Raw genomic sequence first — 24,823 nt, 5'->3', positions numbered from 1 at the left:
CATTTTGCTCCTTTGAGCTTATTTCTGTCAGGCCTCATCCCCTTGCTCAGGTCTGATTCAAGCCTCCCCTCCCCCATGGAGGCTTCTGACACTCTCTCTTCTCTGAATACTGGGCTACTTGCAGCTAACCTGTTGTTTTTTAAATTAACTTTTATTGGAGTATAGATGCTCTACAATGCTGTGTTAGTTTCCACTACACAGCAAAGTGAATCAGCTATATGCATACATACATCCTCTCTTTTTTGGATTTCCTTCCCCTTTAGGTCACCACAGAGCACTGAGTAGAGTTCCCTGTGCTTTATAGTAGGTTCTTATAGTTATCTATTTTATACACAGAATCAACAGTCAGCTATGTGTTTTGAACACTTAACCATGCCAGGCATTCATTGTGCTAAACTCTATGAATGAATTCTTATTTCATCTTCCCTATAATGCTATGATCTTTATTCATCAGATGATGTAGCCAAGGCTCAAAAGATTACATAACTCACTCAGGTTCACACAGCTAGTAACTGGCAGAGCCAGGATTCAAGACCAATGGTCGTAACTCTAAGCCAGTGTGGCCATGTGCAAAGACAGTGGCTCTCCAGTCCACAGACCAGAGTTTGAACTCAAGCTCCAATACTGACAACCTTGGGGAAGTCTCAACACTCTCTGAGAATGGGTCTCTTCATGCAACTGCACCAGCTGTGGTTAGCCTGCAAGGAGCTCTCCCAGTAAAGGCCACGCCCCTTTCCTGGTCTCTCGCATTGCTATAACACTCCTTCTAATGTCTTGTTCACTCTGACCAATCATCTCACAGGCAGACTGGGCGATCAGTCCTGTCTACAGCCACAACACCCTGAACGTGCCCAATCTGATCTGATCTCGGAAGCTAAGCAGGGTCAGGTCTGGTTAGCACTTGGATGGCAGGGAGATCAGTCCCTTCAGTGGGACACCAAGGTTTATGCTCTGGGTCCCTACAACCTACATAACTACTCCAAGGGAAAGTTACATAAATGTTTAAATTGGTTAATCGAAGTCTTTAGAAGGATGCTTCATCAAAAACATTTTGCCTCTGTAGGAGTCTATAACCCAGACCAAGTCAAGCTTTCAGAACCTGCTCTGCTCTCTCCTGTGTGCCCTCCCCCTCCCCTGCAGCCCCTTCTTGCTGTGATGTATCCACAACGTGCCAGCCCAGGCTGACTCCGGAGTCCTGCCCACTGCTCACCTTCCAGCTATAGCACCAACCCTCTTGTCCCAACTTGTCTCCTCCATCTGAACCCCTGCAACCAGCCTGGGCCAGCCATGCTCCTCCTCTTAACAGGAAAGAGAGGAAAATGCTTCAGGTCTCCTCTCTGTGAGATTGAGCATGTATTTGTCTTATCCAGTCCTGTCTTTCCAGCCTCTCTCCTGCTCTCTTCCTCAGCAGCCCAGCCTTGAGTACTTACCACCTTTTCCAATTTCCCATCCAGCCCCTTAGGATTCTCAATTGTTGTGCTCATCTGGGGGAAGAAAACATCAAATAAAGGTACTCATTATTTTTGAACATTTGACTTCACAGTACCTCTTACATGACTCTCAAATATTGAGGTCAATACACAAAAAATCATTTAAATTGCCTGATATTAAACACTCTGACCCAGAGAGGAAAAAGCTTCTTGAATGATAAGTTACACTGATACAAGAGATACAATGACAGGTTTCCAAGATGAAAGTAATGGATCAGAAAATAGAACAGTAGAGAAAACAGATGAAAGGCAAATAACCCCATTTGAAATCCAAAGCTTTCATTTTGGGGGAAAATATTGCCAAAAGCACTATTTTGTGTTAAATAGATCATGATGAGAGGAACACACAGTTGCCACATTCTCAAGCTTTTATCCCCCAATATACATGTCCCCCAGAGAAGGCAATGGCACCCCACTCCAGGACTCTTGCCTGGAAAATCCCATGGATGGAGGAGCCTGGTAGGCTGCAGTCCATGAGGTCGCTAAGAGTCAGACACGACTGAGCGACTTCACTTTGACTTTTCACTTTTATGCATTGGAGAAGGAAACGGCAACCCACTCTAGTGTTCTTGCCTAGAGAATCCCAGGGACGGGGGAGGCTGGTGAGCTGCCGACTCTGGTGGGTCGCACAGAGTCGGACATGACTGAATCGACTTAGCAGCAGCAGCAGCATACATGTCCCTTTCTGTCTTTAAGTACCGTGGCCTTTGTTGTAATTATTTCCTGGACTGTGATGCTGGCAATGTAAGTACTGTGGGCACCTGTGGTTGGGCAGTGCCACCTGAGTGACAGAGCCAGGCTCATCAGACCCCAGCTTCCCATCCATAGGGTTAGCGAGCCAAATACCAGCCTGCTCTCCCCTACACCGAGAGCTCAACATGGCTTTCAGTAAAAGAGGACATAGTGGCAAATACTTAACCAGTACAAATAAAGCCTTTTATTTAGCCTAAGATTTAAAGACATATGAGCATAAAGCCTCTGAACCACTGTTCTTTCATTGCTATTTATCACAGCCTAAGCCAGTCTTTGAGCTTCTCAGGTTTGAGCAGTAATGCAATTTTCTTTCTTTCTTTTTTAATATTTATTCATTTATCTGTTTATTTATTTGGCTATATTAGGTCTTAGTTGCACTATGTGGGATCTTCATTGCAGCCCATGGGCTTTTCTCTAGTTGCAGCTCAAGGGCTCTAGAGCTCAGGCTCAGTAGTTGAGGTGCATGGGCTTAGTTGCCCCATGGCATATGGGATCTTAGTTCCTCGACCAGGCATCAAACCACTTCCTCTGCACTGGAAGGCGGATTCTTAACCACTGGTTGTTGCTCAGTTTCTAAGTCATATTTGACTCTTTGTGACCCCATGGGTTTTAGCAGGCCAGGCTTCCTTGGCCTTCACTGTCTCCTGGGATTTTGCTCAAACTCATGTCCATTGAGTCGGTGACACTCCAGGCTCTATGGTAGGGCTAATGATGACCTCCTCCAAGAGGACTTATGCCAATATGCCACACCTCTCAGGACTGCTGCTGCCAATGCCCCTGTCCTCACAGCAGACCATTACTAACCCATGTGTCCACAGGAGACCCTCAGACACTCACAGGCAGGTCTGGCTCAGTCTCCTGTGAGGGCATCGCTCTTTTGCCCCAGGTCCTGGTGCACACAGGGTTGTGTTTGTGCCCTCCCAGGGTCTCTGGCGGGTATGGGGTTTGATTTTAATGTGACTGCACCCCTCCTACTCTCTCATTGCTGTTTCGCCTCTGTCCTTGGACATGGGGAATCTTTTTTTGGTAGGTTCCAACATCCTCCGGTCAATGGATGTTCAGCAGCTAGTTGCAATTTTGGTGTTATAGCAGAAGATGAGTGCACGTCCTTCTTCTCCACCATCTTGAAAATACATGTAACCAGTGGACCACCAAGGAAGTCCCAGAATGCAATTTCCTAACTTACCTTCAATCTTCTTGGAGTTGGTCCTAGAACTTTCAGTGACATCACCAGGCATCAAAACAGTGGGGTCTTTCTTGTACTTTACCTTTAAAGTGCAAATAAAAGAATAGTACTGTTACTGGTTTGCTCTAGAGTAAATAAAAGCCCTATCATTTCAGCCCTATCACATCTCTGGACCTTTGGAGTTTCTATATCTCATCACTTCAGAGACCGGAAGATTCTTGGTCACATAGGGCCCCCATGTGCCCATGTCACTCCTGTCCTTCCGGTCAGAAGAGGTCAACTTGCCTCACTTCACTGCCTCCCTAACTTCGACCCTTTGCCCTGTGGAGCAGGATATGCTTACTGATTGACTAGGTGGCACCAGTAGTAAAGAACTCAACTCCAATGCAAAAGGTATAAGAGACACAGGTTCGATCCCTGGGCCAGGTGGATTTCCAGGAGGAGGACATGGCTCCTCCACTCTAGTATTCTTGCCTGGAGAATCCCATGGACAGAGGAGTTTGGCAGACTACAGTCTATAGGGTTGTAAAGAATTGGACATGACTGACACAACTTAGCACACGTGCACAATTGGTACTTATTTGTTCCAACGGTTTTCACACTGGCTTCTCACATAGCCTGCTCTTACATAGTACTAATGAAGAGTTCAGGTTTTAAAAACCACATTTGGAAAGAATTCTGTGAAATTCCACAAGAAAATGGGAAAAGTTTTAAATGTGAAATTAAAGTGACTGAATAAAGATAATAGGAAATTACTGAATGTAGGGCTGGTTTGACAGAGGAGTCAAAGACCAAATGTCCACCAGAGAGCAGAGCTAGGTATGAGTCCAGATCTCTAATGGTGGAGTTCAAAGATGATACAGTGAGCTGGAGGGAGCCAATGAAGAGCTTGAGTCAGACATTCATGTGCCTGGGAAATCAGCCACAGCAGGAAGGTTCAGACAAGTGTCGAGAGTCAAAAGCGGGAAGTTAAGTCACAGAGGGCAATGATCACCTATAACACATCCTAAAGTGCCAAGCTCTCTGTCCTCTGGCATCTACTCTGTGTGTGTTTGTGGTCAAACCAGGTACATATAAGTACACGTGAAACTAGAGAGAGAACCACAGCCCTGATGTCAGTTGCTTCTAATTAACACAGGGGCCAAGGAATTAGATGTTCTGTTGTTTATCTAGTAATCCTCTGAAGTTCCAGCAAGCCCCATCTCCTGATGCTTAAATGCCAGTTCCAAAATAGGGAGATTTACTCTCAAAACCAACAGATGTTTGGGCTGTCATCATTATGCTTGTTTTTTAAAGTCATTTGCGATTTCACTGTGAAGTCCTATCTGTATGATTTATTAGAAATCACTTATATAAGATTATTTGGAAAATCATACTAGTCATGAGGTATCTATCTGTCTCAATGATTTGTCTTTTTACAGCAATGCAATCTGGCATTCTGTAGGAGCATTTGGTCAACTTTCCATCTCATCAAACTAAAAATGTTCTAGAAATCTCCCACACTTTTTAAGGTGGCCTTAATCAGATACCTTAGTTTCATGAAAGGTAAGACTAATGTTTTCCATCTTAAATACAATGCATTCTCTCATTAGTTATGGGGTTAGCTTCTTAGCTCTCTGGACCTCAGTTTCTCACATATAAAATTAATCAATAAACTACATCCTTGCCATGGCTCCTAAGTTCTAAGGATCTAGTTATTTTAAGTACTGTGTTAGCTATCTTGACCAAACTCTCATCACAGGAGACAAATAGGCTGCAAAGACCAAAATTCTTCTTTGGTTTATACTGTCAGGGAGAAAGAAATTTTCCTATCCTTTTAGGTTCTTCTGGCTAGTCTAAGAATTGAATTGACAGGAGAAACATTAACAGAAGAAAATCACATGAAAGTTTAATAATGTGAACATGATAGAGACCCAAGAAAACAGAGTAACTCACCAAAATAGCTAAAGTCCTCACTTTAAAAACTGTCTTTAATCAAAGACAAAAATGTATGTTGGGTTTAGTGGTTTGGGACTTCAAAGGACAAGAAGGCAATTCACTTGAAAATGGAAAAGCAAATGTCTGGTAAATACATGTTTGCCGGGCCACCACAGAGACAATGGGTGGAGCGGACTCTGGTCTGTAAGCCCTGCTGAGTCTCTCCCATCACACTTAGCCAGGTCTCTGGAGTTAGCTCTGTTTCAGGAATAGGCCTCTATCTACATTCTTTTAGGCAGTTAGGGAGAAAGTTCAAGTTTTTTCCTGAGTCTTTGGGCATTGATTGTTTTCAGCTCAAAATAATCTGCCTGCCAGACTTTCGGGGGTGGAAAATTTTGCTCCCCTACAATACCTATTAGGTCAGAGCCAACCAGTTCTGTTGTTTGGGTTACTTGCTGCTAAACACATCATGATCTTGTCCACATCAAAGGTCATCTTCTATTTTTCTGCCCATTCACATGGTCCGATTTCATCATTACCAGAGGCTGAGCATCTTAACTCCTAAGATGCATATGGATTCTTGCTTCTCTTACCAGATCAAATAAAACTCATAATTGTTGTAATTACTGAGTAAGGTCATTTTTCATAGCTTTTTGTTCAGAAAATGATCTGAGTTTTTGTGATGCCTTTATTCCAATGAATAACAGTTACAGATTTCAAAGCACTTTTTAGGCATCTGTTGCCTTATCAGACCCCTCACATAATCCCACCTCCTTTTTATCATAAAGTAGTTTAGGTTTCCCTGGTCGTTCCAAGGTAAAGAATCTGCCTGCAAGGAAGGAGACATAGATCCGATCCCTGGGTCAGGAAGACCCCCTGGAGAAGGACACGGCAACCCATTCCAATATTCTTGCCTGGGAAATCCCATGGACAGAGGAGCCTGGTGGGCTACACTCCAGGGTTTCACAAAGAGTTGGACACGACTTGGCGACTAAACAACAAGTTTGTTACACAACATTCCTGTGAAAAGTCAGAGTGTTAGTCGCTCAGTCGTGCCCTACTCTGCAACCCCAGGGATTGTAGCCCACCAGGTTACTCTGTCCATGGAAATCTCCATGTGTAAATGACACAACATTCCTACCCATGTGTAAAAGTTATAACAAATTTTCTTCTAATAAACTTTAGCATGAAACTTTATCAAATTCTTCCTGATAATCAATTTTTTTTTTCATTCATTGTACCCCTACCCAAACAACTTACCTGGGGAAAGAAATCTGGTAGACCCTTGAAGCATGGATCCAGCTTCCAGGTCACCCCTGGATCTAAGAGCTGCAATGATCTTCAGGGATCACCTGTCCCACTCACCCAGCCCTGAACATGGTGTCTTGTTCCCAGTGACCCAATGACACCCATCTCTCCAGAGCTTCCTGGTTCGAGGTGCAGAATCTTCGATTATGGCTCCTTATCTCTGCAAGCTCCCCTGAGTGCCACCTCAGCTCATGGTTTCTGATTTGCACATATTGGGTCCCACTGGATGACTTTTCCTGATGTCTCTCGTAAGCATTTTTTTCTTGCTTCAAAGAGCCCTTTCCCCAAGATGGCTGCTTTGACTTAATGAATTGGTGTCAGGCTTTGTGATCTGCTGCCAGGTTTCCAGGAGGCAGCTTTCCTGGGCTTCAGTCAGCCTGTTACAGAGGCCTCTGGTCTTCCTGCTGGCTGTTTGTTCTGCTCCTTTTTTCCTCCTAATTAATGCCTATGTCTTAACTGAGTGGCCTGTTCTCAAACAGAGTTACTGAGTGATTGATGCGTTTTGTTGTTTTCTCTTGGAACCCCTCCCGATCTGCCCAGACTTGAATTAATTGGGGTTTGCTCACTGTTGCAGAGTGATTCGCCCACCAGGTATCCCTTACATCAAGCCCTGCTCACCACTCAGAAAAACCACAGCGAGATACTACTTGGCAGGTCTTAGTGCTCACAGGGTTTCCAACTGAGGGTCAAGGATAGCTCAGTGGTTGAGAGCTTGAACTCTGAGGTTGGCCAGAACAGCCTCTGACTCAACGCTCCTAACAAGGTACTGAAGCTGCCTAAACTTCAGTCTCTGAGCCTATAAGAATAAGAGGACCTACTACATAGAAATGTCGAGAAAAATAATCAAAATCATGCATGGAGAACATTCAGTACCTGGTAAATTCCAAATGAAATGTATTCCTGATTATCCCACTCAAACCTTGGAAACAGGTAAATAGTTCATCTTACCCCCAGATAATGGACAAAAACACTGAGCTCAGAGAGGGCACATGCTCACCCTAGGCCACACAGTCTGTGCACGAGTCATGGCAAAGCCAGGACCTGAATCCAGGTCCTCTACTTCCTAGACTCACTCTCTTTCCACTTCACCAGCAACACCTCTCAGGGCCAAGACCTGTGTCCTCTACAGCAGTGATTCCCAAAGTGTGGTCCCCAGACCCATCGCATCAGCATCACCTGGGAACATGTCAGATGTGTTGGTTTGGGGGTCCCAGACCTAATGAACCAGAAACTCTCAGGATGAGGCTCAGTAATAGAAGCTTTAGCAAGGCCTCCAGGGGACTCACACACACTCACATTTGAGAACCACTGCTTTGGAATAATAATGTCTCTCTTGATCTAACTCCTGAGATGGGTGGTCCATAAATCCAAATGTGATTCCCAACCTGAGTTACCCTTCCCAGCTCTGTGATATTATGCTCGCCAGGAATTTGTGGTTGATACCTACTGACGATGTTCAACTGTGTTGTTGTTCTCACATCTGGACAAACATTAGCATCACGTAGGGAACTTTTCAAATGACACAAGGGCCCACTGCAGAGCAGTTAGAGTTCAGCCTAGATTGAAAACCCCCAGAAGAGCTGCCCTGTACAGACTCCATGGAACTGTTCTGGGCTTGGGACATTAAAGCCACATTAAGGCTTGTGTGCTTTACAATCCACTTTCATTAAATTGGTTTCTTTCCTTCCTGTGAACCTTGGCTCCTCTGCCTGGTCAAGCCCTCCACCTTGCACCCACTTATTTGCACAGCTGCTAGAATTCACATAGAGGTGTTGACTTAGTATATCTCAGCTGTGCTGCCCGTGTCCACACCCAGGGCTGTCCTGCTTGATCTAAAAGGTCATGACAAGGTATGATAAACATTAAGCATTGACTCACCATTGTTCCTATTTTTCTTCTAATAACTTAGAAAGGATCAGAGAAAATTGTTTTATGATCATGTTGGAGTACTAAGGATTCTAAGCTCATTTCCAGGCCAACCAGAGTCACAACCATATACACAGTCATGGTTACTAAGAGCACAGTATCTTGACCCTCTCATTGGACGGGAGCATCTGGCTTGGGCCCAAGGCTATAGTAAGGCCTTCTCTTCTAAAACTCTACAGATTGAAAATCAGTTGCTTTCTAAGAGGGCCAGCCCTATTGCCCACCTGGCTCAGATAGGGAGGCTGAGCAGCTTGGGGCTGCATCACTCACTGCAGGAGGCCTGGCCACCATCTTTACAGCCCAGAGCAGAGATAGATGCTAGTCTTTACAGTAGTCCCTCCATAGAAGTGACCCACCCACTAGTGAAATTCTAGTGATTGTCATAGAAGTGGATTCTAGTTATTAATGAATAAGGCTTCTGGAGAAGAAACAAACAAACAAAAAAAGAATAGGGAAAAAGGCAGATACTCCGTTCCCAGCACATTCCAAGGAGAATCAAGGAGCTGGTGACACTGAACACGGTACAGACCAACGAGAAGAGCTTCTCTCTACCCATTGCAGAGCCAGGCTGTGTGAGGACAAAGCCCCAGACTGTTGGAGATAGGGAGAAGAGGCTCACTTTAAGAAAAAGAAAACAAAATTACAAATATAAAATTAGACATGAAAGTACAAAAGACACCTTGTAAGTGAGGGCCTAAGCTTGAACTTCATTTGCTGGGACTTCCCTGGAGGGGAGTGGCTTCCCAATGGCTAAGACTCCAAGTCTCCAATGCAGGAGGCCCAGGTTCAGTGCCTGGTCAGGGAACTAGATCCCACATGCCGCAATTCAGAATTCACCTGCGGCAACTAAAGATCCCGCATGTCACAACTAAAAAAAGATCCCACATGCCACAACTAAGACCGAGCACAGCCAAATAATTTTTTTTCTTTTAAGTTTCATTTGCTGCAGAATAAATTCACCTCTACCTAGACTGGCTTCCCTGGTGGCTCAGACGGTAAAGCGTCTGCCTGCAATGCTGGAGACCCGGGTTCGATCCCTGGGTCAGGAAGATCCCCTGGAGAAAGAAATGGCAATCCACTCCAGCACTCTTGCCTGGAAAATCCCATGGACAGAGGAGCCTTGTAAGCTACAGTCCATGGGGTCACAAAGAGTTGGACCGACTTCACTTCACTTCACTTCTAACTAGACTTTATTTTTTAAATTGCTCTGGACTTTTTTAAATCACAAAAGTGATTGAGAGCACTCAAATAATGGAGTTTATGCCAGTTACACAGAGGGATCCTGCATATATCAAAGACCCCATATCTTGATCACCTCTCAGTAAACACCTTTCCCAAATGCTAGATGACTTTCCACCTCCTCAGTATCTTTAAGGAATATGTTCTTTGATTTTAAGAATAAAGGGTATTCACAGGTACAAATGGTGTGATCACTGACCTAGAGCCAGACATCCTGGAATGTGAAGTCAAGTGGGCCTTAGAAAGCATCACTACGAACAAAGCTAGTGGAGGTGATGGAATTCCAGTTGAGCTATTCCAAATCCTGAAAGATGATGCTGTGAAAGTGCTGCACTCAATATGCCAGCAAATTTGGAAAACTCGGCAGTGGCCACAGGACTGGAAAAGGTTAGTTTTCATTCCAATCCCAAAGAAAGGCAATGCCAAAGAATGCTCAAACTTGCTCAAACTACCGCACAATTGCACTCATCTCACACGCTAGTAAAGTAATGCTCAAAATTCTCCAAGCCAGGCTTCAGCAATATGTGAACCGTGAACTTCCTGATGTTCAAGCTGGTTTTAGAAAAGGTAGAGGAACCAGAGATCAAATTGCCAACATCTTCTGGATATGGAAAAAGGAAGAGAGTTCCAGAAAAACATCTATTTCTGCTTTATTGACTGTGCCAAATTCTTTGACTGTGTGGATCACAATAAACTGTGGACAATTCTTCAAGAGATGGGAATACCAGACCACCTGACCTGCCTCTTGAGAAATGTGTATGCAGGTCAGGAAGCAAGAGTTAGAACTGGACATGGAACAACAGACTGGTTCCAAATAGGAAAAGGAGTATATCAAGGTTGTATATCGTCACCCTGCTTATTTAACTTATATGCAGAGTACATCATGAGGAACACTGGACTGGAAGAAACACAAGCTGGAATCAAGATTGCCGGGAGAAATATCAATAACCTCAGATATGAAGATGACACCACCCTTATGGCAGAAAGTGAAGAGGAACTCAAAAGCCTCTTGATGAAAGTGAAAGTGGAGAGTGAAAAAGTTGGCTTAAAGCTCAACATTCAGAAAACAAAGATCATGGCATCCAGTCCCACCACTTCATGGGAACTAGATGGGGAAACAGTGGAAACAGTGTCAGACTTCATTTCTCTGGGCTCCAAAATCACTGCAGATGGTGATTGCAGCCATGAAATTAAAAGACACTTACTCCTTGGAAGGAAAGTTATGACCAACCTAGATAGCATATTCAAAAGCAGAGACATTACTTTGCCAACAAAGGCCCATCTAGTCAAGGCTATGGTTTTTCCTGTGGTCATGTATGGATGTGAGAGTTGGGCTGTGAAGAAGGCTGAGTGCCGAAGAATTGATGCTTTTGAACTGTGGTGTTGGAGAAGACTCTTGAGAGTCCCTTGGACTGCAAGGAGATCCAACCAGTCCATTCTGAAGGAGATCAGCCCTGGGATTTCTTTGGAAGGAATGATGCTAAAGCTGAAACTCCAGTACTTTGGCCACCTCATGCAAAGAGCTGACTCATTGGAAAAGACTCTGATGCTGGGAGGGATTGGGGCAGGAGGAGAAGGGGATGACAGAGGATGAGATGGCTGGGTGGCATCACTGACTCGATGGACGTGAGTCTGAGTGAACTCTGGGAGTTGGTGATGGACAGGGAGGCCTGGCGTGCTGCGATTCATGGGGTCGCAAAGAGTCAGACACGACTGAGCGACTGAACTGAACTGAACACTCTCTAGTCTTCTAAGCAACGGGGAGAAATGGGCTTCCATAAAGAAAGGCAGAAAGAATTGAAGCATGGCAGCATTTTGTGGGGAAAATAATAAACTTTTGAAATGTACAGAGGCCTCAGCACATATCCAGTGTCTAGGAGTCTAGGCCAAAGATACAAATGGCTTTCAGTTCAAGTACCAATTCCATTCCATCAGAGATGACTGCTGTATGGAGGATTGTAAGATAATACTAGGCGTGGTATAGAAGAATGACTAACAGTCCATTAGCCTTATCAGTCATGGTCACAGAAGGGCAAAGAAATGATCTGAATGCCGCACATATGTCATAGTGATGTAGGGGTGGGTTAAACAGTGACTAAAGAAGTATTTAGAGTCAGTCCTCCAAAAGTTCAACTAAATGAATGAATTAAACCAAACAGAGATGAAGACTACCCAATCCTCATTGTGTAGAGAGGCTTAGGAAAGGCAGGTTGCCTAAGGGTGGGCCTCCAGCCTCCCCATAACCTCACCCAATCCTATATGTCCTTGGTAGCTCTCTCCCTGTAGCCCTTTCCCTCCTCTGTCTCTGCGGGCTCCCCTCCTCCTGCTCTCGCCCATCTCCCCGCTGAAGCTCCCTGGTGGCAGGGGCCCAGCTGTGTACATTTCATTAGCTTCCTTTATGCCTTGCACAGCATCCCTGACAGACTATGAACTTTCCATATTTGCCCAATGCACTTAAGCTCTTTTTCATGGAGAAAGCAAGAGAATTCCAGAAAATATCTATTTCTGCTTCACTGACTACACTAAAGCCTTTGACAGTGTGAATCACAACAGTGGGAAATTCTTAAAGAGTTGGGAATACCAGACCAAATTACCTGCCTCCCGAGAAACCTGTACGCAGGTAAAGAAGCAACAGTTAGAACCTTACATTGAACAGTGGATCGATTCAAAATTGGGAAAGGAGTACGACAAGGCTGTATATTGTCACCCTGCTTATTTAACTTATATGTAGAGTACATCATGTAAAATGCCAGGCTGGATGAATTACAAACTGGAATCAAGATTGCCAGGAGAAATATCAATAACCTCAGGTATGCAGATTATACCACTCTAATGACAGAAAGTGAAGAGGAACTAAAGAGCCTCTTGATGAGAATGAAAAAGCTGGCTTGAAGCTCAGCATTTAAAAAACTAAGATCATGGTATCCAGTCTCATCACTTCATGGCAAATAGGGGAAAAGTGGAAGCAGTGACAGATTTTATTTTCTTGGGCTGCAAAATCAGTGTGGATGGTGACCACAGCCATGAAATTAAAAGACACTTGCTCCTTGGAAGGAAAGCTATGGCAAACCTAGACAGCATATTAAAAAGCAGAGACATCACTTTGCTGATAAAGGTCAGTATAGTCAAAGCTATGGTTTTTCCAGTAGTCATGTACAGATATGAGAGTTGGACCATAAAGAAGGCTGAGAGCCAAGAATTGATGCTTTTGAACTGTGGTGCTAGAGAAGACTCTTGAGAGTCCCTTGGACTGCAAGGATATCAAACCAGTCAATCCTAAAGGAAATCAACTCTGAATATTCATCAGAAGGACTGATGCTGAAGCTCCAACACTTTGGCCACCTGATGTGAAGAGCTGACTCATTGGAAAAGGCCCTGATACTGGGAAAGACTGAGGGCAGGAGGAGAAGGGGGCAACAGAGGGTGAGATGGTTGGATGGCATCATCGACTCAACAGACATGAGCTTGAGCAAACTCTAGGAGATGATGAAGGACAGGGAAGCCTGGCATGCTGCAGTCCATGGGGTCACAAAGGGTTGGACATGACTAAGTGATTGAACAACAAACAACAACAAATAAGGGTGAGTGTTTCTGGTAATTTTGAAACCACCACCACCCTCCAACTCTCCAACACTGGCACAGGGGAGCTGGACAACCCGCTGGAGGGGCAGGGCGGCAGCTAAAAAAGTATCCACCAAAGTCCCAACTACTCTGACCCAAGGCCTCAACCAAGGACAACCCAGCCCTGGCCTCGGGCCCCAGCCCCTGAATGCTGGGTATCAGCTCAGAGCAGAGAAGGCTGCTGGGAGCGTGCGGTTCCTGCATTTCCTGCACACACGCTGCTGGAGTGGGTTTTATGTGACCAGAGAGAGGCAGAGAAAACTGATGAGAAATCAGAGATCTGCCAGACAGTCAGAGATGAACCACAGGAAATACTTTTGTCTAAAAATATGCCATTTCTGAAGGGAAAACAGTCATTAGAGGGTGTGAGAAGCCCCCGTGGTGAGGAAAGCAAAACAGTACGACTCACTGGGAGGCCAGTGGAACAACAGAGAAGCACATTACCCACCCACTTCCTGTGCGATTAGCAAGGCTTCAGGAGGATGAAAGGCAAGCAGACAAAATGACAACCCACAGACAAAACTCCAGGGGAAATGTCTGGGGACAGCATGTGAAGATGCAGCCGGGAGGTAGGAGGAGAAGAAACTGTTCCAGTTAATATTTTTCTCACAGTAGCTGGTTCAGCTATGGATGTGGTGATAGTTTCCTGTGTCCTTACTGTATGCCAGGTGCAGTGAGGGGCTTTGCCTGCATCATCTCTTGCCTTCCTTAAAAGAACACAGAGGAGGAGGAATGTGAGTCTTAGAGGTTAGGTGACTTGTCTGAGGTCACAGAGCTCATAAGGGACAAAGACGGGCTTTCATGCTAGGTTCCCTGACCCCAAATCTCTTGCTCATTCCAGTGTACCATGCTGCCTCCCAAAGGATCAAGGGTCTTGATTATCTCCAACCTAGACAAGTCAGGTTGGCCTGACTATGGCCATTTGACAGTCTCTATCTTGTCTCACCGGCTTCCCCACTGTCTCAGCAGTAAGGAATCTGCCTGCAAGGCAGGAGATGCAGGAGACATGGGTTCGATCCCTGGGTCAGAAAGATCCCCTGGAGGAAGGCATGACAATCCACTCTAGTATTCTTGTCTGGAGAATCCCATGGACAGAGGAGCCTGACGGGCTACAGTCCATGAGGTCACAAAGAGTCAGACACGACTGAAGTGACTGAACACACATGCATGCATCTTGTTTCACACTGAAGCAAATCTGGGTAAAAGGAAAGCTGTCCCCTTTTTGACTCACTGTCAGCTAAAACCGTGTTGTAGCCACGCCAGATTCATCTACTCACCCAAAAGCGGTGTAGTCTTGGAGTGGGAGGGCAACCCTCACCTGAAGCCCAGGGTGAGGCAACCGTCCCTCCTCCACTGAGAGCTCCAGGGACCAGGGCAGGGAGCTTGGGAACCTCAGGTGGGAGAGGTGAGGACAGTTCTTCCAGGCACCTCCTGACCACTAGGGAGCACACCCTCTGTGCTAGGAGCAGAAAAGAGCACTTTACACGTATTTCTCTTGACACAGGCGATCTGTCACCATCTTGTAGTGAAAAAAACAAGTCTCCTTTATGCTGAGCCCAGATTGAGCATCTCTGGGCTCTCTCTCACATGTCGAAGCTTGGCATTCGGGAGCACAAAGAGCTGCATCTTCTCCGTGAAGACATGAAGGGTCAGGGTGAGGGTAACGGCTTCTTCAGCCCCTCAACCCAAGCTAAATATCCTGAGGCCCCTCCACTCCCCTCCGTGTCACAGTCCTCATCCTGTCAAGGACACGAACCACTCCCAGGCTGGGGCAGCTGGAGCCGGCTGCTGGGTGTCCAGGTCCCCATGGACTCAGGACCTCCGCCCAGTGGCCAAAGCAGAGAGGCTCCCATCTGTCCACCAAACTGCCCTTGATGAGGGAACAAATGGTTTCTCAGATGCCCCTTCACGCAGCCCCTTCTAAACCCTCCCTTGTCAGATCTTCCCAAGTCAGAGCTCTGAAGTCACCCTGGGTGGCTCTCTCCCTCCCCGCACATCCAGCCAGTCACAAAGTCCACCGACCCTCATTTCCCCACAGGTCTCACAGCCTGCCTGCCCTGCACTCCCTGACTCCTGTGCTCTCCACACCCTGACCCCCCTGCCCTGCACTCCTGCTCTAGGCCCCCAGCAGCTCCCACTCTCCCATCCAACCTTTCTCTGCAATCCCAGTGATGTTTCAAAGAGGCAGATTTAATCACATTTCTTCCCAGCTCCTCACAGCCTCCAGAGAAAATGCAACTGAGCCTGGTCACCACGGCCCTCCACCCGCTCCCCTGCCTGCTCACCGCCCTTCTCCAGTGGCCCACAGCTTCCTGAATACGTCCTCTTTCCTTTGCTCTGCCCAGCGTACTCTTGCTCTTCCTTCAAGACCAATTCCAATGTCTTTTCTCTATCACCTCCTCCCTGCCCTTTCTGCCCTCATATCAGAGGTGACTGTCCCCTTCCTGTTCCCCACGACCACAGCTTCGCCCTCACCCCCACTGAGGCACCCTGGAACTACCCTGCAACTGCTGATTTACTTGTCTGTCTCCATCAGGAAACCGCAAACCTGTGAGGAGGTGGCCTCTGTGCTCGGCCACGAGCAATAAATGAATTTACAACAAAGGGAGACACTGAAGGACACATGAGCTAGGTCATGACATTCCGTCCCCATGAAACAGATAGCCCAGGACCTGGGCAGAGGCCCAGACCCGGGCAGGTTTAACTGCGAGAAACCTTAGGTTAACAACAGGCACCACTGTCAGCACTTTCCTTATGCCAGGAACTAGGTGAAGCTCTTTACCAGTATTATGTTGTTTAATAGGATGGAGTGACTTAATTTATAGAAAGTGGTTAGCACAGTGCCTGACACAGAGTGAGCACTTACCAAATGTTAGCAATAAAAGTGACACATCATTTAGTGGACACTTCTTTTAATTGTTAAAAGTTATTTATGTGTTTTTGTTTGTTTGCTGTCTGGGTCTTTGTTGCTATGCACAGGCTTTCTCTAGCTGCGGTGAGTGGGGGGCTACTCTTTGTTGTGGTTCCAAGGCTTCTCACTGCAGTGGCTTCTCTTGTTGAGGAGCACAGGCTCTAGGGCATATGGGCTCAGAAGTCGCGGCTCGTGGGCTCTAGAGTGTGGGCTCAGTAGTTGTGGCATATGGGCTTAGTTGCCCCTCAGCAGGTGAAAGCTTCCCAGACCAGGGATTGAGCCCATGTCCACTGCTCTGGCAGGCAGATTCTTAACCACTGGACCACCAGGGAAGTCCAGGGGACACTCCTTATGCCAGACGGAGTGCCAAGCATGGTCCATGCGTTGTCTCACCTCTCACAACAACCCTAGCAGGATAGTATTCTTATATGTCCCCATTTCACAGATGAAGACCCTGAGTCTCAGCTGGGCTAAGTGATCAGTACAGAAATGATGAACTTGGGCTTCCAGCCCAGGTCCATCTGCTCTGGCACCCAGGTTCTCCGAGTCTCTGGTACAGCTGAGAGCCAGGCAGCCCCTAGGGCTCATTTGGGAAGATAGCAGGACAGGTTCCCTCAGAGCAGAGCCTATGAACTGTCCGGGGAGACACGGGGTACTGGGAGGCTCCCTTTTTCATCCTATTTATTCTAATCTCGCATTTTGCATATCATCCTCCAAGAGACACAGCCCCAGGAAGCGATGTAGACTGGTTCCTCTTGATTTCTTCTTTGTGTGCCAAGTAGTTATGCCTTCCTTCTGGGCTGGCAATAAGTTGGAATCAGTCCCCTCCTTCAGGCAGCTGGGTAAACTGAGGCCCCAGCCATTACAGTGATTCACACTAAGAATAGAATACACAGGGGTCAGTCCATCAGCTGGTCTGGACCCCATTCTGCTGGCTGCATAACAAATGACGGTGGCGTGGTGCCAGGAGAGGAGCATGGGGTTAGACCCTCTGAAGCACCAGTTCTGCCAGCTGCTAGCTCTGTGACATTTTGAACAAGCCTCTCTGAGCCTCACTTCCTCACCTATGAAACAAGCCTAAGACCGCCTTTCTCACAGGGCTGGGTCAGAATCAAATGGATGGCACGTGTCCCCAGTTTGGGAGGCTGTAAAATGTTCTATAATTGCTGCCTGGTAACAGTTGGCTCAAAGTTCATTTGGCCTTGAACTCCATAGCCTCTCTGTTTCTGTTGGCTTGCATCGCGCCCAGGGTTCTGCCTGCTGCTGCTGCTAAGTCACTTCAGTCGTGTCCGACTCTGTGCGACCCCATAGACGGCAGCCCTCCAGGCTCCCCCGTCCCTGGGATTCTCCAGGCAAGAACACTGGAGTGGGTTGCCATTTCCTTCTCCAATGCATGAAAGTGAAAAGTGAAAGTGAAGCCGCTCAGTCGTGTCCAACCCTCAGCGACCCCATGGACTGCAGCCTTCCAGGCTCCTCCCTCCATGGGATTTTCCAGGCAAGAGTGGAGTGCCACTGGAGTGGGGTGCCACTGCCTTCAGGCTCATTCTGACTCATGTCGATCAAGAGCAGCGATGTCTCAGTATAATCAGTCCTGCACCAGGGTGGCTGGGTTCCGAATCAGCCAGTGTTCGTCAAGCTCTGACTGAGAGCATCCCCACCAAGCTCCTTTGGGTTTTCCATTTTAATTATTATTATCATCAATTTATTTATTTAGTTATTTTTTTGGTTGCACTGGGTCTTCGTTGCTACACATGACACGGGCTTTCTCTAATTGGAGCCAGTAGGCGCTACTCTTCATTGTGGGGCACATGCTTCTCACTGTGGTGGCTTCTTTTGTTGCAGAGCATGAGCTCTAGGTGCACAGGCTTCAGTCGTTGCAGTGTGTGGGCTCAGTAGTTGTGGTGCATGGGCTTTAGTTGCTCCTTGACATGTGGAATCTTTCCAGACTGGGGATCGAACCCATATCCCCTGTATTGGCAGACAGACTTCCATCCACTGTACCACCAAGGAGGTCCCATTTTCCTTTTAAAGATATTTTCCGTTCAACGGAAGTCACAGGCATTGGATAAGGAATCCAGAAGGTTGTCTGTACAGTTTCTTCCAGGGAAGAAAGGGAAATCTGCCATCTCTGACCTTCTAAAACAAAACCTGCCTTGGATTTCCTCTCCCCAGATATATCTTAGAATGGGGTAAGGTGCTTCTGAGGCCCCATGAGCCCATGATAGCTGAAGAAAGAAGTGAAAGAAGGAGGCAGGGCTGAGACAACCACCTTAATTCAGGGGCTGGGCCCCCAGTTTCCAAGAATCCCACTTAGCAGTTCATCTACATGGACCAGCCCTTGGGGACAGAGCTGGAAAGGGCTGGGAGAAAGGAGATGTGAGTGGGGCCCACAGCCATTTTACAGGCTTTTGAAATCTAGTAATTTGGGGGAAAATATTCTCTATGTCATCTTAAAGGGCACAAAACTCCACAATGAGGAAAATAAAAGGTTTGAAGATCATTGGTAATGCGTCCCCTTTAAGCCTGTAGAAGACTTATGTCTACCCTGACCACCCCTGTTGGAAGTTCCCACAGAGTCTCAGAGATGGATGATGTAGAAGTTAGAAAATGCCTGTGTTTTCTGCCTTGCCTTAATTTATGGATTTTCCCAGGGAAGCAGTGATTGAATTTCATTTTGGGAATAAAATACTAGATCTCCAGGGAAGCCAGGCCTCAAGCAACAGATTTTCACTTCCCCTTAGCTTATGAGGACTGGCCTGGTTCTTGGGGAAAGCTTGAACAACCTGCCAGTTTGCAGGGGTCCATAAATCCCTCCATGACAAGCCACCTACTTCTCCAATCTCCTCTTACTTCTCCCACTCATGTCAGAGGGACCCACACCCTGTACCCAAACCCTATCCACCTGCCCCAGCTCTGGTTTTCAGCTCCTGCCTGCAAAAGGCCCATCTCCTCCAAACAGCTCAGCTTACCCAAGGCTTACCCATCACAAAGTCCTCCCTGATAACCCCCACCACCACCTGCCTTGCTGTCAAGTTTGGGTGATTGATGCCTGAAATCTAAGAATAAACAGTAATTATAAAAGCTTCCATTTCCTGAGCTAAGCATCAGGTAGTTGACTCCTCTAATAACTCCATCATGGCTGTGGTTTATCTCCATTTCATAGATGAGAAAACTAGGACCTAGAGAGGTTATGCAAACTGCCCAAGATCATATAGTTGGTAAGAACTGACCTCAGAGTATGGTTCTAAACCTATTGCCTGCCATCTGTCCCAAGAACAAAGCTTTCAGACCACAGACCACTTCTACCTTGCACTACTAAAATTAGTATGCATTTGTTTGGTAGCCTTTACAGGGTTATTGCTCAGTGGGCAAAGACAATGCATGATTCTTCAGACCCCCAACAGTACTGAGCAAAAATGAATGAATGAATAAGAAAATGTGCATCAAACTGGAAAACTAAAGCAACTTTTATAAACATTGGAAGGATGTCATGTCAATGAAGATCTATTAAGCACCAAAATAACCTATATTCTGATGGGCTCTGTGTCCCAGAGATGAAGCCAGAGTTTACTGGACTCTCAGATGTTCAGTGAATTTCCACCTTCCAATCTATAAGACCCAGTTATCTGTTTAGCACTGATTTCCAGTCTCCTAGCAGCTTCTCCGGAGAAGGCATTGGCACCCTACTCCAGTAATCTTGCCTGGAAAATCCCACGGATGGAGGACCCTGCTGGGCTGCCATCTATGGGGTCACACAGAGTCGAACACGACTGAAGTGACTTAGCAGCAGCAGCAGCAGCTTCTCTGTTCATTATTGCTTGGCAAACAATGTGATTTATGCATGAGACACACACATTAAGATGCAATGTAGTTATTCCAACTGTCATAACTACTAAATTGGATTGAATGGTAATGCACTAATAGTTCAAGTTCTGCAGAAAAAAAGTCAGCCTGAAAATAATCAATTCAATGGTACTTTGCAGCATTGCCAGAAACAACTGTACAAACAGTGCAAAAGGTGATGTCGTGACTGTCATTTATTAACATGTGGAGTTTGGGTGTTCTGCACTGAGATGAAGCCCACTAAATGGGAAGCTAATTTATCCAAATTCGAATAAATACCTTTGATTGTTCCTTTGTCTCTATCCTTTACTAAAGACAGGCAATTAGCAGCGTTTGCAATATTACAAGCAAATGAAATTGGGTCTCTGCCCAGCCCGCCTACAAAAGACTTCTACAGCAATAAAAATAATCAATTGGATTCTTCATTTTCTGCTGGGTCCATGTGATTTCCTTAATAATGTCAATGCAGATTGTAATTTGCAGGAAAAAATAAACACCACTTGCATGAGCTGTGAAATTTCAGACCACAAAAATGTCATCTTTTCTTACAGATTGTTTTGTTATAAGGGTATGCAGCTTGGGCAACTGGAATAGACCTCAGGTCTGGTACCTAAATTATCCTTCATAAACTGACCTATATTTTATCTCCCAAATGGGTTTTGTGCATTTTTCCTTCGGTACCTTTGCTTTCTAGCAGTTAGCAAGGGATAATAAGGATCAGGAAACCAAATTTAAGCTCCCAGCTTGGCCACTCACTAGCTGGGTGACCTTGGGCAAGTTATCTAACCTCCCTGGGCCTCAGTTTGCTTCTCTGTAAAATGAGGCATACAAGTGTGAAAATGCCTAGAATCTAAGTTCCCCAGGCTCCCAGTAGGCATGCAGGACTTGTTACTTGAGCAAATTAATTAATGTCTTGCACAGTATCTGGCATGTATGTGTGTGTGTGTGTGTTCATTCGGTTACTCAGTCGTGTCCAATTCTCTCTGACCCTGTGAATTGTAGCCCTCCAGGCTTCTCTGTTCGTGGGAACTTTCCAAGCAAGAATACTGGAGTGGGTTGCCATATGCTACTCCAGGGGATCTTCCTGATCCAGGGATTGAACCCACATCTCTTACATCTCATGCATTGTGATCAGCACCAATTAACTGTTGCGTAATAACTAAGAATCTGTTTCCCACCTCTAACACTCACGTTCTCCCTTTGGCCTAGCAAAATCTTACCCATTCTTCAAGGTTAGGATAATTTTGCTTCCTCTGAGAGGACTCCCAAGGCCAAAAGTGATCCGACTTCCCCCCGCCTCCAGAGACGTTTATTGTTCATAAGCCTCACTTAGAACCTGGGCTTTCAGTCTTTTGTACTGCTGCTTCTCTTCTCATAAGGGATTTCTTAGCTGCCCAATTAGATTACAGGTTTCTTAGGGGCAGGTCCAGAGTCTGACTTCTGGTGATCCCTCCAGGTCCTAGTAAAGTACATGGCACACAGTGGATATTCCATAAATATCCATAGACTGACTGAGGAGGGAAAGCCTGTCCCCATGGAGGTGGGCAAAGGCCCTGTGGATATGGTTCTGCCCCTGCCGTGGAGAGGCCGTGGAACCAGCCCTTACAGCCTTTGCACTGTGTCTCTAAAGACTTCTCTTCCATAGAAAGTTTGCTCCTCTTTGCAAAAACCTTCCCTGTGTGTGAAGAACCAACATCCTCATGCCTTGTGATGGAAGGGTAATTGTACAACCTTTTCAGGAGACAATATGACAGTATCTCTCAAATTTTAAGCTGCACATATCATTTTTAAAAATCAAAGACATGGGACTTCCCTGGTGGTCCAGTGGCTAAGACTTTACCTTCCAATGCAGCGGGTGCAGGTTCAATTCCTGGTCAGAGAGTTAAGATCAGGAAAAACCAGGGCATGGAACAGAGAACTATTGTATTGAATTCAATAAGGACTTAAAAATGGTCCACATCAAAAAAAAAAAAAATCTTAAAAAAAAAATCAAAGACACAAATATCCTTTGATCTTTTGATGTACACGGCTAAATGTTTATCTTACAGACTGACCTGCACAAGTGTGGAAAGACATAATAAGAATATTCACTGTTACGTTTCTTATAGGAGCAAAGACTGGAAACAATTTAAATATCTATCAAGAGAGAACTGGATAAATACATTTTATTACATCCACATAGAGGAAACATTAGGCAGCCTTTGAAATGAATGAAATAAACCTGTATGTAATGATGTGGAGTAGTCAGTGAAAAAAACAAACTACCACTCAATGTGTACAATCTACTCTTGCCTGGAAAATCCCATGGACGGAGGAGCCTGGTGGGCTGCAGTCCATGGGGTCGCTAAGAGTCAGACACGACTGAGCGGCTTCACTTTCACTTTTCTCTTTCATGCATTGGAAAAGGAAATGGCAACCCACTCCAGTGTTCTCGCCTGGAGAATGCCAGGGACGGGGGAGCCTGGTGGGCTGCCGTCTCTGGGGTCGCACAGAGTCGGACATGACCAAGCGACTTAGCAGAAGCAGAATCTAACTTATGCTAAAGAGGACATGTGTGCATGTGTGCACAAAGGGTCTTCAAAATGACAGCAATGGCTGATGGGGGCCATGGTGGTGGGGAGAAGGGGTAGCAAGAAGGACTGGGCTCAGTAGCAGAAGGACATTCATGGCCGTGTCCCACATTCCATTTGTACAGGCTAAATTCTTCAGCAAATACATGCATTATCTTTCTCTTCTCTCCTCTTTTAAATTTTATTTACCTTTAATAAGGTAACACATTAGCATGCACAAAATTTTAAAAGGTACAAAATAAGTATATGGTAAAAAAAAAAAAAATGTCTCTCCTATCCTAGACCTAGCCTCCTGGTTTCTAGTTCAGAAGCACCTAATGGGAACCTTTTCATTTGTCTGCTTTTAGAGGTAGCCCATGCACTGCAGGTATTCTCTTTATTTTTTATTTTTTTTTAAATTTTATTTTATTTAACTTTACAATATTGTATTGGTTTTGCCATATATCAAAATGAATCTGCCACAGGTATTCTCTTTAAAAATGATCGTAATAAAATGCACGGGGAAAAGCTTCCATCAACCTCATCTTCTCTCTCCAACTAAGGCTCTGTGCCTCTCTTCTCTACACAGCCAACTCAACTTCTGGACAGTGTTGTCCATTTGTATGGTGTCTATTTATATGGGAAGAGCTTCCTCAGGCTTCAGAGTCAGGCAGACCCAAGTCTTCAATAGTTACCTAACCTAACCTCTCTAGAGGGCTTCCCAGATGGCTCAGTGGTAAAGAATCTGCCTGCCAAGCAGGAGACCTGGATTCAGTCCTTGGGTTGGGAAGATCCCCGAGAAAGTAATGGCAACTCACTCCAGTATTCTTGCCTGGAGAATCCCATGGACAGAGGAGCCTGGTGGGCTACAGTCCATGGAGCTCACAAAAGAGTTGGACATGACTTTGCAACTAAGCAACAACAGCAAACCTCTCTGGCCACGTTGCTTCATCTATAAAGTGGACAAGGAATACCTACCTATCTCCTAGTTTGTAAGAGTAAGAAAGAGTTCAAGAAAAGCAGGTGTGTGGGGCTACTGTGGTCACTAGAGCTCTGGGCACCGGCCCCTCCTCTGCTTGGGCCCACGCACACTGGGCAGTGTCCCTGGGGACAGCAGGAGAACACAGCACGATGGGTGTCCCCACCAAACCCCACGTTCTGGGTTGGCCAAAAAGTTCATTCAGGTTTTATTGTAAGATGGTACTGAAAACCTGAATGAACTTTTTGGCCAACCCAATACATCCTGTGTCTCTAGGATAACAGTCTGTGGCAAACATCTGCAGTGAATTAGACACTTTGTGGTGTGATGTTACACAAATGATCAACACCAGTTTTTCACCTATGGTGTGGGGACTTCTGAAAGGGTTTAGGGAAGTCAGGAAACCTATTTCTGAGACCTGACTCTACCACAAACTGGTCCTCCTTCAACAAATAACTTCTCACCCCAAGCCTTGCACAGAGTGGGTGGGTATTTTCTTAGACTCTGGACAGCCTTAGACTCTCAAGTAGGGAATATATTAAGGGAGCCCTTCATTCAGAAAGAGGGTGGCTGGGGTGGAGTCTCCCGGCAGTAAGCATGATTTGCAACCTCAACTATGATGTCCCTACTTACAAATCAAACGATGTGGGTATAGAACAAGCATTTACTAAATGTTTCAAAGCTAACTAACCAAATACCTTCTTCAAAAAGGGGTTAAATATGTGTAAACATTTTAACTTTAACTCATTTTTATCATTACTGAAATGAATTGCAAAGCATATGAACTGCTTAGACCATCTCACACTGCTTTGTTCAAATGCTAAGTTACTAAAGATTAAAAAGGGACCATGTGTAACAGATGTTCTACAGCCCAGTGGCCGCATGGTACAGAATCTACCTGCCAATGCAAGAGATGTCCTGGGACCCCTGGATCAAAAAGAACCCCTGGAGTAGAAAATGGCAACCCACTCCAGTATTCTTGCCTGGAAAATTCCATAGCCAGGGGAGCCTGGTGGGCTACAATCCAGACTGTGAAGAGTCGGACGGGACTGAGTGAGCACACTGGCTCAAAATAGCAGTTAGAAAGAGCTAATCTAAAAT

The 24,823-nt window shown here is 45.7% G+C and overlaps 1 protein-coding gene and 1 long non-coding RNA gene across 6 annotated transcripts in view; one reads left to right on the top strand and one right to left on the bottom strand.

Moving 5' to 3' along the window:
• Window positions 1–9,364, bottom strand: part of LOC113900280 — a 130,870-nt gene extending 121,506 nt beyond the window's left edge. For all 4 annotated transcript variants that reach the window (XR_003513109.1, XR_003513111.1, XR_003513110.1 and 1 more), the window contains exons 1-3: window positions 6,607–9,364; window positions 3,430–3,511; window positions 1,431–1,484 (exon numbers count right to left, since the gene is read on the bottom strand). This is a non-coding gene — a long non-coding RNA (uncharacterized LOC113900280). The remainder of the gene's footprint in view (window positions 1–1,430; window positions 1,485–3,429; window positions 3,512–6,606) is intronic.
• The window catches only part of LIPC (lipase C, hepatic type), a 186,688-nt gene that overhangs the window by 59,018 nt on the left and 102,847 nt on the right, over window positions 1–24,823 (top strand). The gene's annotated exons all lie outside the window — the stretch shown is intronic.

Source organism: Bos indicus x Bos taurus, chromosome 10, assembly GCF_003369695.1.
Source record: "Bos indicus x Bos taurus breed Angus x Brahman F1 hybrid chromosome 10, Bos_hybrid_MaternalHap_v2.0, whole genome shotgun sequence".
NCBI lineage: Eukaryota > Metazoa > Chordata > Mammalia > Artiodactyla > Bovidae > Bos > Bos indicus x Bos taurus.
This window is presented reverse-complemented; position numbering and strand designations above follow the sequence as displayed.